The sequence below is a fragment of the Pleurodeles waltl genome, chromosome 6 (assembly GCF_031143425.1).
Source record: "Pleurodeles waltl isolate 20211129_DDA chromosome 6, aPleWal1.hap1.20221129, whole genome shotgun sequence".
Taxonomy (NCBI): domain Eukaryota; kingdom Metazoa; phylum Chordata; class Amphibia; order Caudata; family Salamandridae; genus Pleurodeles; species Pleurodeles waltl.
This window is the reverse complement of record NC_090445.1, coordinates 1,312,298,629-1,312,319,018: the sequence shown is the minus strand read 5'-3', so window position 1 is coordinate 1,312,319,018 and position 20,390 is coordinate 1,312,298,629.

Sequence of the window (20,390 nt, the reverse complement as noted above, 5' to 3'; positions counted from 1 at the left end):
GTTGCCCCTAGACCTATGTTTACCTATTGCATCCTTTTGTGATTCTACATTGTTTGCACTACTTTTCTTACTGTTACTTACCTGTTTTGGGTTTGTGTACATATAATTTGTGTATATTACTTACCTCCTAAGTGAGGGTATCCTCTGAGACCCTTTTGGCATATTGTCACTAAAATAAAGTACCTTTATTTTTAGTAACTCTGAGTATTGTGTTTTCCTATGATATTGTGCTACATGATATAAGTGGTATAGTAGGAGCTTTGCACGTCTCCTAGTTCAGCCTAAGCTGCTTTACCATAGCTACCTTCTAACAGGCTAAGCTGCTAGAAACACCTCTATTCTACTAATAAGTGATAACTAGACATGGCACAGGGTGTAAGTACCACAAGGTACCCTCTATAAGCAAGGCCAGCCTCCTACAAATGGTACCTTGTTGTGTGGGTAGGCCTAGCGCCAGTGACAGGAAATGCCCCAAAACACAACATGGACACATCACATTTTCACAAAGAAAACAGGCCTGTTTTTTGCAAAGTGCCTAGCTGTGGATGTTGGTCTCTAGCTTAGCCGGCAGCTAGGGAACTGTAGGAGGCTGGCCTGGCTTGTAGTGGGTACCAGAGGTACTTACACCTTGTGCCAGGTCCAGTTATCCCTTATTAGTGTAGAAGAGGTGTTTCTAGCAGCTTTGGCTGATAGAAGGTAGCTATGGCAAAGCAGCTAAGGCTGAACTAGGGGACATGCAAAGCTCCTACTATACCACTGGTGTCATATGCACAATATCATAGGAAAACACAATACACAGAAGTATTAAAAATAAAGGTACTTTATTTTTATGACAATATGCCAAAAGTATCTCAGTGAGTACCCTCAGTATGATGATAAGTTATATACACAAGATATATGTACGGAAACCAAAATTATGCAGGTAATAGCCAGAAAAGTAATGCAAGCAGTGTAAAATTACAGTAGATTGCAATAGGAGCACATAGGTATAGGGGCAACACAAGCATATACTCCAAAAGTGGACTGCGAACCACGAATGGACCTCAAACCTATGAAACCTTGTAGAGAGTCACTGGGACTGTAAGAAAACAGTGAGGGTTAGAAAAATAGCCCACCCCAAGACCCTGAAAGGTAGGTGTAAAGTGCACCTACTACCCCCAGAGAGCACAGAAGTCTTGAGAGGGGGATTCTGCAAGGAAAACCAACACCAGCAAAGCAACAACAGTGGATTTCCGGACCTGAGTACCTGTGAAACAAGGGGACCAAGTCCAAGAATCGCAACAGTGTCGAGAGTGGGCAAATGCCCAGGAAATGCCAGCTGAGGGTGCAAAGGAGCTGCCACCGGATGGAAGAAGCTTGGTGTTTTGCAAGAACGAAGAGGACTAGGATCTTCCCCTTTGGAGGATGGATGTCCCACATAGAGAAGAAGTTAGCAGAGGTGTTCTCACACAGAAATACCACAAACAAGCCTTGCTAGCTGCAAGGGTTGCCGTTAGGGTTTTTGGATGCTGTTGTGGCCCAGGAGAGACCAGGATGTTGCCACTTGGATGAGGAGACAGAGGGGGTGCCCAGCAAGTCAGCGATCCCTCACAGAAGCAGGCAGCACCCGCAGATGTACCGGAACAGGCACTTGGAAGAGGAGTGAACTGGAGTTCACCCGAATTCAGAAAAGGGAGTCCCACGACGCCTGAGGACAACTCAGAAGGTTGTGCACTGCAGGTTAGAGTGTCAGGGACCCAGGCTTGGCTGTGCACAAAGGAAATCCTGGAAGAGTGCACAGGAGCCGGTGAAGCTGCAAATCATGCGGTACCCAGCAATGCAGTCTAGCGTGGGGAGGAAAGGACTTACCTCCACCAAACTTGGACTGAAGAGTCACTGGACTGGGGGAGTCACTTGGACAGAGTTGCTGAGTTCCAGGACCACGCTCGTTGTGCTGAGAGGGGACCCAGAGGACTGGTGATGCAGTCTTTTTTTGCCTGCGGTTGCAGGGGGAAGATTCCGTCGACCCACGGGAGATTTCTTCAGAGCTCCTGGTGCAAGAAGGAGGCAGGCTACCCCCAGAGCATGCACCACCAGGAAACAGGCGAGAAAGCCGGCAGGATGAAGCGATACAAGGTTGCAGTAGTCGTCATTGCTACTTTGTTTCGGCTTTGAAGGCATCCTGAGCAGTCAGCGGTCAATCCTTTGGCAGAAGGTGAAGAGGGAGATGCAGAGGAACTCTGTGAGCTCTTGCATTCGGTATCTGAAGAATTCCCCAAAGCAGAGACCCTAAATAGCCAGAAAAGGAGGTTTGGCTACCTAGGAAGGAGGATAGGCTAGTAACACAGGTAAGAGCCTATCAGAAGGAGTCTCTGACGTCACCTGCTGGCCCTGGACACTCAGAGCAGTCCAGTGTGCCAGCACACCTCTGAATCCAAGATGGCAGAGGTCTGGGGCACGCTGGAGGAGCTCTGGGCACCTCCCTTGGGAGGTGCAGGTCAGGGGAGTGGTCACTCCCCTTTCCTTTGTCCAGTTTCGCGCCAGAGCAGGGCTGGGGGATCCCTGAACCGGTGTAGACTGGCTTATAAAGAGGTGGGCACCATCTGTGCCCATCAAAGTATTTCCAGAGGCTGGGGGAGGCTACTCCTCCCCAGCTCTGACACCTTTTTCCAAAGGGAGAGGGTGTAACACCCTCTCTCTGAGGAAGTCCTTTGTTCTGCCTTGCTGGGCCAGGCCTGGCTGGGCCCCAGGAGGGCAGAAACCTGTCTGAGGGGTTGGCAGCAGCAGCAGCTGCAGTGAAACCCCGGGAAAGGCAGTTTGGCAGTACCCGGGCCTGTGATAGAGACTCGGGGGATCATGGAATTGTCTCCCCAATGCCAGAATGGCATTGGGTTGACAATTCCATGATCTTAGACATGTTACATGGCCATGTTCGGAGTTACCATTGTGACACTATACATTGTTAATGACCTATGTATAGTGCACGCATGAAATGGTGTCCCCGCACTCACAAAGTTCGGGGAATTTGCCCTGAACAATGTGAGGGCACCTTGGCTAGTGCCAGGGTGCCCACACACTAAGTAACTTTGCACCCATCCTTCACCAGGTGAAGGTTAGACATATAGTTGACTTATAAGTTACTTAAGTGCAGTGGTAAATGGCTGTGAAATAACGTGGACGTTATTTTACTCAGGCTGCAGTGGCAGGCCTGTGTAAGAATTGTCAGAGCTCCCTATGGGTGGCAAAAGAAATGCTGCAGCCCGTAGAGATCCCCTGGAACCCCAATACCCTGGGTACCTCAGTATCATATACTAGGGAATTATAAGGGTGTTACAGTATGCCAATGTGAATTGGTGAAATTGGTCACTAGCCTGTTAGTGACAATTTGGAAAGCAGAGAGAGCATAACCACTGAGGTTCTGGTTAGCAGAGCCTCAGTGAGACAGTTAGTCATCACACAGGGAACACATACAGGGCACACTTATGAGCACTGGGGCCCTGGCTGGCATGGTCCCAGTGACACATACACTAAAACAACATATATACAGTGAAATATGGGGGTAACATGCCAGGCAAGATGGTACATTCCTACACAAACCCCCCCAAACGAAGGACAATAAGACTAGCCATGACCTGAGGAGTCTTCATTGTCTAAGTGGAAATATCTGGAGAGTCCATCTGCATTGGAGTGGGTACCCCCAGGTCTATGTTCCACTGTATAGTCCATTCCCTGTAGAGATATGGACCACCTCAACAATTTAGGATTTTCACCTTTCATTTGGTCTAGCCAAAGCAGAGGTTTGCGGTCTGCCTGAACAATGAAGTGAGTGCCAAACAGGTATGGCCTCAACTTCTTCAGTGCCCAGACCACAGCAAAGGCCTCCCTCTCTATGGAAGACCAATGCTTTTCTCTAGGGGTCAACCACCTGCTGATAAAAGCAACAGGTTGATCCTGGCCCTCAGAATTGAGTTGTGATAAGACTGCCCCTACCCCTAATTCAGATAAATCAGTTTGAACAATTAATTTCTTGGAGTAACATGGGCTTTTTAGGACAGATGCAGTGCACGTGGCCTGTTTGAGCTCCTCAAAAGCTTTCTGACAGCTAGCTGTCCACAATACCTTTTAGGCATCTTCTTGGTAGTGAGATCATTAAGTGGGGCTGCAATGGAGCCATAGTTTTTTATGAATCTCCTGTAATGCCCAGTGAGGCCTAGGAAGGCTCTCAACTGGGTCTGTGTTGTAGGGGGAACCCATTCCATGATTGTTTGGATTTTCCCCTGAGGTGGTGCAATCTGTTCTCCACCTACCAGGTGTCCCAGATAAACCACTTTCCCCTGCCCTATCTGGCACTTTGAAGCCTTGATAGTGAGGCCTGCCTTTTGCAGGGCCTCCAAAACTTTCCACAGGTGGACCAGGTGATCATCCCAGGTGGAGCTGAAGACAGCTATATCGTCCAGATATGCTGCACTAAAAGCCTCCAACCCTTGCAGGACTGTATTCACCAACCTCTGAAAAGTGGCAGGTGCATTTTTCAAACCAAAGGGCATTACTGTGAATTGGTAGTGCCCTCCAATAGTCGAAAATGCAGTTTTTGCTTTAGCATCTTCTGATAATTTGATCTGCCAATACCCTGCAGTCAAATCAAAGGTGCTTAGATACTTGGCAGATGCCAGTGTATCTATAAGCTCATCTGCCCTGGGTATAGGGTGAGCATCAATTTTTGTTACCTGGTAGAGACCTCTGTAATCTACACAAAACCTCATCTCCCCTTTTCCATCTTTGGAGTGAGGCTTTGGTACAAGTACCAGAGGAGAGGCCCCTGGGCTTTCAGAATGTTCAAACACTCCTAGTTCAAGCATTTTCTGAACTTCTTGTTTTATGCAGTCCCTGACATGGTCAGGCTGCCTATAGATCTTACTTTTGACAGGCATGCTGTCTCCAGTATCTATTGTGTGCTCACACCAAGATGTGGTGCCTGGCACAGTTGAAAAGAGTTCAGAAAACTGACCTAGGAGATTTATGCAGTTGTCTTTTCGCTCAGCAATATGACAGTCTGCCAAAACTACACCTTCCACTAGCGCATCCTGTTCTGTGGAAGAGAAGAGATCAGGGAGAGGGTCACTCTCCTCTTCCTGTCCTTCATCTGTTGCCATGAGCAGGGTGAGATCAGCCCTGTCATAGTAAGGTTTTAGGCGATTGACATGGAGCACCCTAGGGGGACTCCTGACAGTACCTAGGTCAACCAAGTAGGTGACCTCGCCCTTCTTTTCAACAAGGAGATGGGGTCCACTCCATTTGTCTTGGAGTGCTCTTGGGGCCACATGCTCCAATACCCACACCTTCTGTCCTGGTTGGTACTGAATTAGAACAGCCTTCTGGTCATGCCATTACTTTTGGAGCTCTTGGCTGGCCTGAAGGTTTTTACTGGCCTTTTTCATGTACTCGGCCATTCTGGATCTTTGGCCGAGTACATAGTCCACTATGTCTTGTTTGGGAGCTTTTAAAGGTTGTTCCCAACCCTCCTTCACAAGTGTTAGGTGACCTCTTACAGGGTGTCCAAATAGGAGTTCAAAGGGGCTGAAGCCCACTCCTTTCTGGGGTACCTCCCTGTAAGCAAAAAGGAGGCAAGGTAACAGGACATCCCATCTCCTCCTGAGTTTTTCAGGGAGTCCCATTATCATTCCTTTGAAAGTTTTATTAAACCTCTCTACCAGTCCATTTGTTTGTGGATGATAAGGTGTGGTGAATTTGTATGTTACACCACATTCCTTCCACATGGCCTTCAAGTATGCAGACATAAAGTTGCTACCCCTGTCTGATACAACCTCTTTTGGGAAACCCAACCTGGAAAAGATTCCCAGGAGGGCTTTTGCCACTGCAGGTGCTGTAGTGGTCCTTAGAGGAATAGCTTCAGGATATCTTGTGGCATGGTCCACTACCACCAAGATAAACCTATTGCCTGAAGCAGTAGGAGGGTCAAGGGGTCCAACCATGTCAACCCCTACCCTTTCAGAGGGAACCCCAACCACAGGTAGTGGAATAAGGGGAGCCTTTGGAGTGCCACCAGTCTTGCCACTGGCTTGGCAGGTCACGCAAGACTTACAAAAATCTTTAGTGTCCTCTGACATCCTAGGCCAGTGAAACAGGGGGACAAGCCTTTCCCATGTTTTAATCTGACCCAAATGTCCAGCCAAAGGAATGTCATGTGCCAGAGCTAGGAGGAACTCTCTGTACTGCAGGGGAATGATCAATCTCCTGGCTGCTCCAGGTTTTGGGTCCCTTGCCTCTGTCTACAAGAGGTTGTCCTCCCAGTAAACTCTATGTGAGTCACTGACATCCCCATTTTGCTGTTTGACAGCTTGCTGTCTGAGACCCTCTAATGTGGGACAGGATTGCTGTGCCACACTCATCTCCTCCCTGGAAGGCCCCCCTCCACCCAAAAGCTCAGCAGTGTCTGCTGCAAGCTTCTCTGGTGAAGGTTCTGCACAGGGTGGAAATTCTTCTTCCTTAGAAGTTGAATCATCTGTAGAGGGAGGAATAGTGGGTAGGGATTTACCCCTGCTACCCCTAGCTTTAGGGAGCACTTGGTCCATTGTTCCAGGATCCAAGTCACCCTGTCCTTTTTGCTTTTTGGCCTGAGCCCTTGTCAAAGCAAAAATATGCCCAGGAATGCCCAGCATTGCTGCATGAGCCTCCAACTCCACTTCTGCCCAAGCTGATGTCTCTAAATCATTCCCTAGTAGGCAGTCCACAGGTAAATCTGAAGCAACTACAACTTTCTTTGGACCAGTAACCCCCCCCCCCCAGTTGAGATTCACCACAGCCATGGGGTGGCTAAGAGTGTTGTTATGAGCGCCTGTCACTTGGTACTGGTGACCAAGTAGGTGTTGTTCAGGGTGTGCCAGTTTCTCTATTACCATGGTAACACTGGCACCTGTGTCCCTGTAGGCCTGAAACTCAACACCATTTATTAGGGGAAGTTGCTTGTACTTATCCATATTAAGAGGACAAACAACCAAGGTGGCCAAATCAATGGCACCTTCAGAGACTAACACGGCCTCTGTGGTCTCCCTAACAAGACCAACCCCAACTAAATTACCAAAAGTGAGCCCAGCAACTCCCTTGGATTGGCTATTAGTAGGTTTGCTCCCACCACCACTGCTATTACTAGGGGCACTAGAGGTTGCAGTAGGGACTGTGGTAGTGGGAGGTTTGGTGCTTTTCTTTGGACAAGTGGCATCAGTTGTCCAATGGCCTTTAACTTTACATAAATAGCACCAAGGCTTTTTTACTTGATAGAAGAGGATTTGGACCCACCACCCCCACCAGAGTGTTTTTGTGGGCCTGATGAAGACTCATTTTTAGATTTGTCCACACCCTTGTCTGAAGACTTACCATCCTTCTTCTTGCCATCCTTGTCACCCCCTGTATGAACTTTTCTGTTCACTCTTGTTCTGACCCATTTGTCTGCCTTCTTTCCCAATTCTTATGGAGAGGTCAGATCTGAGTCCACTAGATATTGGTGTAACAAATCAGACACACAGTTATTCAGAATATGCTCTCTCAGGATTAGATTGTACAGGATTTCATAGTCAGAAACTTTACTGCCATGTAACCACCCCTCCAAGGCCTTCATTGAATAGTCAACAAAGTCTACCCAGTCTTGTGAGGACTCTTTTCTGGTTCTCTGAACTTAATCCTGTATTGTTCAGTGGTTAAGCCAAATCCATCCAAGAGTGCATCCTTCAAAACTGTAAAATTATTGGCATCACTTTCTCTAACTGTAAGAAGCCTATCCCTAACCTTTCCATTGAAAGATAGCCATAGGATAGCAGCCCACTGCCTTTGAGGGACCCCCTGTACCATACAGGCCCTCTAAAGTTCAGCAAACCACTTGTTAATGTCATCCCCCTCCTTGTAAGGGGGAACTATATTGTGCAGATTCCTGGAATCATGCTATCTAACAGGATTGCTATCAGGAATACTGCTGCTGCCACCATGGGGTCCAAACCCCATCTCTGTCTCTCCTTTTCCAGGTCTAGGGATTCCCCGTCTAGAGCCAGCTGTTGCTGTTTAAGCTTCTGCCTGGTCTCTTCCACTCTCAACTTATTGAGTTCCCTTTTTTAACAATTTGTCTTGAAGGTCTGTGGGTTGGGAATGCTTGGACACGGAAGAAATATTGGATTCAACAGAGGGAGACCTGCCTCTAACAGATTGCACTCGAACAACCTGGCCTTCAGGAACAAAATCATCCCTACTATGATGGGAGCTTCTATTACTACCAGTGTTGCCAGGTGGTCTGCTAAGGGGCAGATTAGGAAGAGAACCCTGTACCACTCCCACAAGGGGCTCCCCTGAGTCTGAGTGTGAGCTATCTACTAACTTTTCAGATGAAGTGCCACCCTGGCCCTTATCATTCTCAATGAGCATGTTAGACAGAAATTCTCTAGAAGCGTTCTTTCCTACCACTAAACCTCTATCAATGCAGAGACTCCTTAAGCTCTTAAAGTTAAGATTGTCATAAGTTGTATTGACCATTTCAAGAGAAGTTCCTACATCAGACATGATAGAAGAAGGTTTAGGGACAGAGAGAAGAGGGAAAAGGTTTCAGGACTTTTTAAAGAACAGAAAAAAAAACTTTTTCAAACTTTTGAAACTTTTTGAAAGTTTAGGAGTACTTTTTAGCACTTAGCAGATAGTGTAAGAGAAGAAAAGCAAAACTTTTTAGTTGGGTGTACATACACTGAACTTGTTTTGTATATTTTTCTCTTATGAAAAGTACAATATGACAAAGTGGTAAGTAGTTACAAGTACTTATCCCACCGCTGCACAACCAATGTAAGAGGCTGGCCTGGCTTGTAGTGGGTACCAAGGGGTACTTACACTCTGTACCAGGTCCAGTTATCACTTATTAGTGTAGAAGAGGTGTTTCTAGCAGCTTAGGCTGATAGAAGGAAGCTATAGCAGAGCAGCTTAGGCTGAACTAGGAGACATGCAAAGCTCCTACTATACCACTGGTGTCATATGCACAATATCATGAGAAAACACAATACACAGATATACTAAAAATAAAGGTACTTTATTTTTATGACAATATGCCAAAAGTATCTCAGTGAGTACTCTCAGCATGAGGATGCCAAATATACACAAGATATATGTACACAATACCAAAAATATGCAGTAATAGCAAAAGGAAGTAATGCAAGCAGTGTAAAGTTACAACAGATTGCAATAGGAGCACATAGGTATAGGGGCAACACAAAACATATATTCCAAAAGTGGAATGCGAACCACGAATGGACCCCAAACTTATGTGAGCTTGTAGAGGGTCGCTGGGACTGTAAGAAAACAGTGAGGGTTAGAAAAATAGCCCACCTCAAGACCCTGTAAGGTAGGTGTAAAGTGCACCTACAAACCCCAGGGAGCACAGAAGTTGTGATGGGGGATTCTGCAAGGAAAACCAACACCAGCAAAGCAACAACAGTGTATTTCCGGACCTGAGTACCTGTGAAACAAGGGGACCAAGTCAAAGATTCGCGATAGTGTCGAGAGTGGGCAGATGCCCAGGAAATGCCAGCTGAGGGTGCAAAGGAGCTGCCACAGGATGGAAGAAGCTTGATGTTTTGCAAGAACGAAGAGGACTAGGAACTTCCCCTTTGGAGGATGGTTGTCCCACATCGTGAAGAAGCTTTCAGAGGTGTTCCGACGCAGAAGGACCGCAAACAAGCCTTGCTAGCTGCAAGGGTCGTGGTTAGGGTTTTTGGATGCTGCTGTGGCCCAGGAGGGACCAGGATATCGCCACTCGGATGAGGAGACAGAGGGGGCACCCAGCAAGTCAGGGAGCTCTCACAGAAGCAGGCAGCACCTGCAGAAGTACCGGAACAGGCACTTGGAAGAGGAGTGAACCAGAGTCCACCCGAAGTCAGAAAAGGGAGTCCCACGACGCCGGAGGACAACTCAGAAGGCTGTGCACTGCAGGTTAGAGTGTCGGGGACCCAGGCTTGTCTGTGCATGAAGGAAATCCTGGAAGAGTGCACAGGAGCCGGAGCAGCTGCAAATCACGCAGTACCCAGCAATGCAGTCTAGCGTGGGGAGGCAAGGACTTACCTCCACCAAACCTGGACTGAAGAGTCACTGGACTGTGGGAGTCACTTGGACAGAGTTGCTGAGTCCCAGGGACCACGCTCATCGTGCTGAGAGGGGACCCAGAGGACTGGTGATGCAGTCTTTTGTTGCCTGCGGTTGCAGGGGGAAGATTCTGTCGACCCACAGGAGATTTTTTTAGAGCTCCTGGTGCAAGAAGGAGGCAGGCTACCCCCAGAGCATGCACCACCAGGAAACAGGTGAGAAAGCAGGCATGATGAAGCGATACAAGGTTGCAGTAGTCGTCTTTGCTACTTTGTTGCAGTTTTGCAAGCGTCCTGAGCAGTCAGTGGTCGATCCTTTGGCAGAAGGTGAAGAGGGAGATGCAGAAGAACTCTGGTGAGCTCTTGCATTCGGTATCTGAAGAATTCCCCAAAGCAGAGACCCTAAATAGCCAGAAAAGGAGGTTTGGCTACCTAGGAAGGAGGATAGGCTAGTAACACAGGTAAGAGCCTATCAGAAGGAGTCTCTGACGTCACCTGCTGGCCCTGGCCACTCAGAGCAGTCCTGTGTGCCAGCACACCTCTGAATCCAAGATGGCAGAGGTCGGGGGCACGCTGGAGGAGCTCTGGGCACCTCCCCTGGGAGGTGGAGGTCAGGGGAGTGGTCACTCCCCTTTCCTTTGTCCAGTTTTGCGCCAGAGCAGGGCTGGGGGATCCCTGAACTGTGTAGACTGGCTTATGCAGAGGTGGGCACCATCTGAGCCCATCAGAGCATTTCCAGAGGCTGGGGGAGGCTACTCCTCCCCAGCCCTGACACCTTTTTCCAAAGGGAGAGGGTGTAACACCCTCTCTCTGAGGAAGTCCTTTGTTCTGCCTTCCTGGGCCCGGCCTGGTTGAACCCCAGGAGGGCAGAAACCTGTCTGAGGTGTTGACAGCAGCAGCAGCTGCAGTGAAACCCCGGGAAAGGCAGTTTGGCAGTACCCGGGTCTGTGCTAGAGACTCGGGGGATCATGGAATTGTCTCCCCAATGCCAGAATGGTATTGGGGTGACAATTCCATGATCTTAGACATGTTACATGGCCATGTTCGGAGTTACCATTGTGACGCTATACATAGGTAATGACCTATGTATAGTGCACGCATGAAATGGTGTCCCCGCACTCACAAAGTCCGGGGAATTTGCCCTGAACAATGTGAGGGCACCTTGGCTAGTGCCAGGGTGCCCACACACTAAGTAACTTTGCACCCAACCTTCACCAGGTGAAGGTTAGACATATAGGTGACTTATAAGTTACTTAAGTGCAGTGGTAAATGGCTGTGAAATAACGTGGACGTTATTTCACTCAGGCTCCAGTGGCAGGCCTGTGTAAGAATTGTCTGAGCTCCCTATGGGTGGCAAAAGAAATGCTGCAGCCCATAGGGATCTCCTGGAACCCCAATACCCTGGGTACCTCAGTATCATATACTAGGGAATTATAAGGGTGTACCAGTATGCCAATGTAAATTGGTGAAATTGGTCACTAGCCTGTTAGTGACAATTTGGAAAGCAGAGAGAGCATAACCACTGAGGTTCTGGTTAGTAGAGCCTCAGTGAGACAGTTAGTCATCACACAGGGAACACATTCCACTTATGAGCACTGGGGCCCTGGCTGGCAGGGTCCCAGTGACACATACACTAAAACAACATATATACAGTGAAATATGGGGGTAACATGCCAGGCAAGATGGTACTTTCCTACAGGAACCTACCAAACCTGCACAAAGTTTGAAAACTAGACACCTAGGGGAATCCAAGATGGGGTGACTTGTGGTGCTCTCACCAGGTTCTGTTAACCAAAATCCTTTGCAAACCCCAAAAGGTGGCCAAAAGGACACTTTTTCCTCATATTTTGGTGACAGAAAGTTCTGGAACCTGAGAGGAGCCACCAATTTCTTCCACCTAGCATTCCCCAAAGTCTCCCGATAAAAATGGTATCTCACTTGTGTGGGTGGGGTTAGCGCCCGTGACAGGAAATGCCCCAAAACACAACATAGACACATCACATTTTCCCAAAGAAAAGAGACCTTTTTTTTGCAAAGTGCCTAGCTGTTGATTTTGTCCTCTAGCTCAGCTGGCTCCCAGAAAAAGCCACCAAACCTGCACATTTTTTACAACTAGATACTTAGTGGAATCCAGGATGGGGTGACTTGTGGGGCTCTCACCAGAGTCTGTTAACCAGAATCCTTTGCAAACCTCAAAATGTGGCCAAAAAGACACTTTTTTTCTCATATTTCGGTGACAGAAAGATCTGGAATCTGAGAGGAGCCACAAATTTCCTTCACCCAGCGTTCCCCCAAGTCTCATGATAAAAGTGAAGCCTCACTTGTGTGGGTATGCCTAGTGGCCACAACAGGAAATGCCCCAAAACTCAATATGGACACATCACATTTTCCCAAAGAAAACAGAGCTGTTTTTTGCAAAGTGCCAAGCTGTGAATTTTGGCCTCTAGCTCAGCCGGCACTCAGGGAAACCTATCAAACCTGCGCATTTTTTAAAACTAGACACCTAGGGAAATCCAAGATGGGTGACTTGTGGGGCTCTCATCAGGTTCTGTTACCCAGAATCCTTTCCAAACCTCAAAATTTGGCACAAAAAACACTTTTTCCTCACATTTCTGTGACAAAAAGTTCTGGAATCTGAGAGGCGCCACAAACTTTCTTTCACCCATCGCTCCCCCACGTCTCCCGATAAAAATAGTACTTCACTTGTGTGCGTAGGCCTAGTACCCGCGAAAAGAAATGCCCCAAAACACTATGTGGAGACACCAAAATGATCAAATACTAAACTACCCGTTTTTGGTCCTGGGCTCAGCAGCTATATAGGGAAACCTACCAAACCCGACATTTCTGAAAACTAGACACCTGAGGGAATTCAGGGAGGAGTGACTTACGTGGATCCCCCAATGTTTTCTTACCCGGAATCCTAAGCAAACCTCAAATTTCTGTGTGGGATCACCAAACCACGACAAATTTCCTATGACCCAACGTTCCCCTCAGTCTCCTGGTAAAAATTATACCTCACTTGTGTAGGTGGGCCAAGTGCCTGTGACAGAGAAGAGCCAAAAACATGTTGAAATTGAGGGGAAACCAAAGCAGGTCCAAAAGTGCAGTTTGAAAAAAAAAATGTTTAGGTTGACAAGTGGGGCAGAATTTTTATCGATATAGATGAGACAATGCTGGGTGGTAGGAATTTTGTGGATTCCTGCAGATTCCAGAAGGTTCCATCACAAAAATATGGAAAAATGTGTGATTCCCAGCAAAGTTGGAGGCTTGCAGGGCATTGTGGGTAACAAAATGGTGCAGATGTATGTGAAGCACACCACCCTGGACTCACCCAGATGTTTAGTTTTCAGATGTGTCTAGGTCTTGTGGATTTTTCTACATGGCAGCGTCCCAAAGTCCAAAAAGTGCGGCCCTCACCATTCCAACTGGTACGATTTTGAGAGTTAGCCAAGCTCTCATGGCCCAAATGTAAAACCAAAAGCTAAAATAATCAAAAGTCTTCTTGCTTGCCGTGGGATAAGATGTTTTGGAGTGCGGGGAGAGAGCTGAAAGACTATTACCCCCTTCATTTGGGGTGGTGGCATAACCATGCCCATACTGGTTGGTAGCCACCGCCACACTATATTTAGTTTTTTTTAATTCCCTGGCATCTACTAGACTTTCTGCCCCCCCTGGTGTGGATTGGGATTAATTGCCCCATCTGCCCACTGGTGGGCAGAACAACTTTGGCCCAATTTATTTGAGGTGGGGGTATCGTTATACCCCCACCCTTGTATTTTGAAAAAAAAATATTCCCTGGTCTCTGGTGGGCTTTCTGCCCCCCTTCGGGCAGATGGGCCTTCCAAAAATAGGCCGATCTGCCCGAGGGGGGCATATATGGCCAACAGTAATGTGCCCCCATGAGGAGCGACCCTGGCCCAAGGGTCTGCCCCCCAAACAAAACACACACATACACACACACCAATCCCTGGTTCCTAAGTGGTTTCTGCCCCCAGGGGCAAATCGTCCTAATAGAAATAGGCCAAATGGCCTAAAAACAATTTGCCCCACCGGGGGAGCGAACCTTGCCGAAGGGGTTGCTCCCCTTATCAATATAAATAAAAATAAAAAAAATCCCTGGTGTCTCGTGGCTTTTACCCCCGCGGGCAGATCAGCCTAATTAATATAGGCCGATCTGCCCCCAGTGGGGGGCAGAAAGGGCCTAATAAAAAAATTACCCCTCTGGGATCAACCCTTGCCTAAGGGGTTCTCCTTATCAATATATACTATTAAAAAAACATCCCTGGTGCCTAATGACTTCTGCCCCCCGGGGGTAGATTGGCCTAATTAATATAGGCCGATGCGCCCCCAGGGGTCACAGAAATGGCCTTATAACAAATTGCCCCCCTTGGGGAGCGACCATTGCCCAAGGGGCTGCTCCCCTTCTTTGTTTACCCAAAGTAAACAAACTCCCTGGTGTCTAGTGGGCATTCCTGCAGCACGTTTGTTATACGATTGTGCTGCAGGAATGTACAGAGGGACCTGAAAAGGGAAGGAAAAGCCTTTTCTTCCCTTTTCATGCCTCTCTGCCTCCCCTGCCCCCCGTACCGAGGAGAAACTAAGCGGAAGTTGACCTCTGATGAAGTCAGCGCACGTTGGAGTGCTGACATCATCAGACGTCAAGGGGGGGGCGGGAGGCAGGGGTGGAAGGGGAAGCCACTCCTGTTCCAGCCCTGCCCTTGGGAGTGGGGGGAAGGCCCTCGGGGGGACACCAGAGCTTCCCCGAGGACCTATACCAGGCCCTAATGGTTACGTCTGTGGCGCCTCAGCGCTGCGCCACTGAACAAAATTATTATGTCCATGGCGGGGAAGGGGTTAAAACAAATTCTCTATGGTGAATAGAAGTGTGTTTTTCTGATACTTGTTAACTGGGCCTCAATTTAGGTATAAACACCATCTTGTCCAAGATGGAAGTCACCCTTGTCACTCTTGTCTCGCTCCTGGCCACGGCTCTCCACTTAATTTCTGGAGACACAGTGAAATGAATTCGTTTATGTCCTCTGTCATTGTTTATTTTGCTGAACTTCCCCAGCTCAGACACAAATTGTAACTTTAACCTCAAGATCCTTCAGTTGAGTCACTGTGCCCTATTCATTCATATAACATGCTATTGTTTGTGTATATTGTTTGTTCTAGCAGCTCTGGACGACATTAGCATAGAGCAGGTAGAATCATTATTCATGTGGTGGGAAAGTGCTTAGCTGTTAAAGCTGTTTTTCTGATGAAATGATTCATTTTCTCACACCACAGTGATTCTGTGTTTTCTGTTAGTTTCGTATGTGAAAATAATATATAAAAACCTTTGATATGGAGGGTGATTCAGAAGACTTTCCTATACTTCTAGTGATTCTGCCTGTTATTCTACCACTTTTTCTGCCTACTTGAGACTTAGAATAATCTCTATGTTTGCCTTTCTTGTACTATACACTGTACTTTCCATTGAGAGTCTTCATATTGTTGACTCTATTGTTTGATTTTTTAATTTTTTAATAAACACTAACTTTTTCATTGATCTAGAACTAAATTATTGAGTGGGCCCATTTACTTAATTGTTTGCTCTCCTATTGCTTTGAACCATTGGGGGGGGGGTGCCATAACGTGGGGCAACATTGCCTACTGAAATTGAGGTTCAACACTGTCTCTGACTCTGTGCAAGTGAACATTCCGATTAAAGTAAATTTTGGAGTGTCTAGAAATTTAGGGTACCCAGAGCAGAATGTCCTCAGTCCAGAAGTGTTCTAACTTTGTGATGTTAGAGGTCCAAAACTTATACCCATTTCTATCTTTGGAGTAAGCAAACGTCAAAAAGAAGTCTTTGAGTGCACAAAACCCTGCCTTTCCCTATTCTGACCCCAGACACATTTTAGGAGACTGGAGACTGCTTTGTTTAAGGGCAGACACAGCCCTATTCAGGTGCAAGTGTCAGCACTTCCCACCACTCTAGTTCAGGAAGACCCATCAGCCTGGTGATAGGCCATCAGGATATGCAGGGCAATTCATAGCTCGCTTTGTGCGACTGTCTAAAATGAATACAAAAACAGCCCAACTGTCATCCTGACCCAGACGTGTATTTCACAGACACGAAGAGGCACACAATGACCAAGCAAACAAATGCCCACATTCTAAAAGTGCCATTTTCAAACCTACAATTCAAAAACCAACCTCACCAAAAGATAGATGTATTTTTAAATTGGCAGTTCAGGGGCCCCAAACCTCCTATCTCCATCTGCTCCTAGTAGGAAATTACAATTAAAAGGTATTTCAAGGCAATCCCCATGTTACCCTTTGAGAGAGACAGGTCTCGCAATAGTGAAAAACGAATTTAGTAGTATTTCACTATCAGGACATGTAAAACACACCAGCACATGTCCTACATTTTAAATACTCTACAGCACGCCCATGGACCTTCCTTGGACCTACTATAGAGGCGACTCACAGGTAATAAAAGGGAAGGTTTGGGCCTGGCAAGTAGGTGCACTTGCCAGGTCGACATGGCAGTTTAAAACTGCACACACAGGGACTGCAATGGCAGGCTTGAGACAGGTGTGCAGGGCCCTGGGCACATCTGATGCACTATACTAGGGACTTAAATCAAATGTGCTAATCATGGAGAAACTATTCACCAATACAATTTAGACAGATGGCATATGCACTTTAGCACTGGTTAGCAGTGGTAAAGTGCCCAGAGTTCTAAAGCCAACAAAAACTGGTCAGAAGAAATAGGAGGAAGGTTACAAAATTTTGGGGATAACCCTGCAAAAAATGGCCAGGTACAACAATGATCATTGAGGATTACAAAACATAAAAAATATAGCTGGTAATACTGATGGAAGGTGTGGCAACTGAGAACACTTCTGGGCCCATTGTTCTTGCTTCTGTTCTTCTGTTGGATCTTTTAGTAGCCCTGAGGGATAAGGGGAGTTGAAGTCAATTTATTAATAAAGTTAGCAGTGTCACCTATTTGGTCACACATTGAATCTAGTAGTCAGAAATAAGGTTCAAGAGTTTATTACGGATTCAGGGCCAAGCTAATATGAATTAATCTAAAGAGCATGCTGTATAAGTACAGAATCACCAAAGGTGACGCAAAACATCTAACAAAATTGAATCCTCTGAGCATAAGGCATACAAGGATTTCAGTAGAAGCAATACAAAATATTATAAACAGTATTTGATGGTCTGACAATTTATCATGATCCTCTTGCTTAATCATTTGAGGTACTAAGTTAAACCAAATACCCTAAACTAAGTTATAGGAAATCCTAAATGATTTTGGAAAAATATAATCATTGGTCAGAATATAGGGAAAGTGTCAGCATCCCAGAAGCTTCTGTAGAAGTTCTGATAGTGAGGTGACATATAGCATGAAGCCACAGAAAAGGAATCAGAATAGAAAGGTTTATACCTCTCTAAGCGATCGGTTCTCTCCAAAAGCAAAAGGGAATCTGCCCTCGTCTGACTAGGTGTATCCTAATTAAACCCACGGAAACTTTGAGAAGACTACATCATCCAAACCAATAGTTTTCCATCATATTTGAACAGTGAAACTAGCAACTCCCATCACTTCTTGCATCTCATGATCTGGACATCAGGGCGACCCTAAATGTCTCTTTGTGTAGGGCACACCAAAAGGAGTTTCCTTTCATCTCAGTTTGTTAGCGCTCCTCTCGTCCTTACCAAGTATCCTCCTGTATCCTCTATCTATAACACATGCAATATGCCTGTCATTAATTGTGAGGGCAGACACAGCCCTATTCATATGCAAGTGTCAGCCCTTCTCACCACTCTAGCTCAGGAAGACCCATCAGCCTGGTGATGGACCATCAGGATATGCATGGCACACCATAGCTACCTTTGCGTCACTGTCTAGAGTGAATACAAAAACAGCCCAACTGTCATCCTGACCCAGTCGTGTATTTCACAGACAGGCAGAGGCACAGAATGATTAAGCAAAAAAATGCCCACTTTCTAAAAGTGCCATTTTCAAACCTACAATTAAAAAAACAACCTCACAAAAAGATGTATTTTTAAACTGTGAGTTCAGGGACCCCACAATTCATATCTCTATCTGCTCCCAGTGGGAAATTATACTTAAAAGGTATTTCAAGGCAATTCCCATGTTACCCTATGAGAGAGACAGGTCTTGCAATAGTGAAACACAAATTTAGCAGTATTTCACTATCACTACATGTAAAACACACCAGGACATGTCCTGCATTTTAAATACTCTGCAGCCTGCCCATGGGGCTTCCTTGGGCCTACTTTAGGGGTGAATCACAGGTAATAAAAGAGAAGGTTTGGGCCTGGCATGTAGGTGCACTTGCCAGGTCGACATGGCAGTTTAAAACTGCACACAGAGGCACTGTAATGGCAGGCCTGAGACATGTTTGCAGGGCCCTGGGCACATCTGGTGCACTATACTAGTGGCTTGCTAGTAAATCAAATGTGCCAATTATGGAGAAACCATTCACCAGTACAATTTGGACAGATAGCATATGCACTTTAGTACTGGTTAGCAGTGGTAAAGTGCCCAAAGTTCTAAAGCCAACAAGAGATCAGACAAATTAGGAGGAAGAAGACAAAAAGTTTGGCAATAACCTGCAAAAAGGGCCAGGTACAACAATAATCATTGAGGATTACAAAACATTTGAAAATGAAGCTGGTAATACTAGTGGAAGGTGTGGCAATTGAGAACACTTCTGTGCCCATTGTTCTTGCTTCTGTTCTTCTGGTGGTTATATTTGAGCCCTAAGGGGTAAGGGGAGTTGAATTCAATTTATTAATCCAATTAGAAGTGTAACCTATTTGGTCACACATTGAATCCAGTAGTCTGAAATAAAGTTCAAGAGTTTATTGCCGATTCAGAAGCAAGCTAATATGAATTAATCTAAAGAGCATGCTGTATAAGTACAGAATCACCAAAGGTGACGTAAAACATCTAACATAATTGAATCTGATGTGCATAAGGCACACAAGGATTTCAGTAGAAGCAATACAAAATATTATAAACAGGATTTGATGGACTGTATATTAATCATGATCCTCCTGCATAATCATTTGAAGTACTAAGTTAAACTAAATACCCTATACTTAGCTATAGGAAATCCTGAATGATTTTGGAAGAATATAATCATTGGTCAGAATATGGGGAAAGTGTCACCATCTCAGAAACGTATGTAGAAGTTCTGACAGAGAGACAATGTGTAACATGAAGCCACAGAAAAGGAATCAGATTAGAGGAGTTTGTACTTCTCTAAGAGATCAGTTCTTGCCAAAAGCCAAACGTAATCTGCCCTCATCTGACTAGGTGTAGCCCAATTAAGCCCATGGAAACTTTGAGAAGACTATGGGGGTGATTACAACTTTGGCGGGCGGCGGAGGCCGCCCGCCAAAGTTCCCCCAACAGAATACCGATACGCGGTCAGAAGACCGCCGCGGTTATTCTGTGTTTCCCGCTGGGCTGGCGGGCGACCGCCAGAAGGCCGCCCGCCGGCCCAGCGGGAAACCCCTTCCCACGAGGAAGCCGTCTCCGATTGGAGCCGGCGGAGTGGGAAGGGTGCGACGGGTGCAGTAGCACCCGTCGCGATTGTCAGTGTCTGCATGGCAGACACTGAAAATCTTTTAGGGGCCCTCTTACGGGGGCCCCTGCAGTGCCCATGCCATTGGCATGGGCACCACAGGGGCCCCCAGGTGCCCCACGACACCCCTCACCGCCATCCTGTTCCTGGCGGTCAAAACCGCCAGGAACAGGATGGCGGTGAGGGGGTCGGAATCCCCATGGCGGCGCAGCAAGCTGCGCCGCCATGGAGGATTCCTCAGGGCAGCGGAAAACCGGCGGGAAACCGCCGGTTTTCTGTTTCTGACCGCAGCCATACCGCCGCGGTCAGAATGCCCTTGGGAGCACCGCCAGCCTGTTGGCGGTGCTCCCGCGGTCCCCAACCCTGGCGGTCTCGGACCGCCAGGGTTGGAATCACCCCCTATGTCATACAAACCAGTGGTTTTCCATCATCTTTGTACAGTGAAACTAGCAACTCCCATCACTTCTTGTATTCCACGGTCTGGAAATCAGGGTGACCTTCAAGGTCTCCTTGTGCAAGGCACATCAACAGGAGCTCCCTTTCTTTTCAGTTTGTTAGCGCTCCTCTCGTCCTTGCCATAGTATCCTCCTATATCCTCTATCTAACACACCTAACATGCCTTTCATTAATTGTAGACTTGCACAAATGCACCTGTAATGGAAGAAGA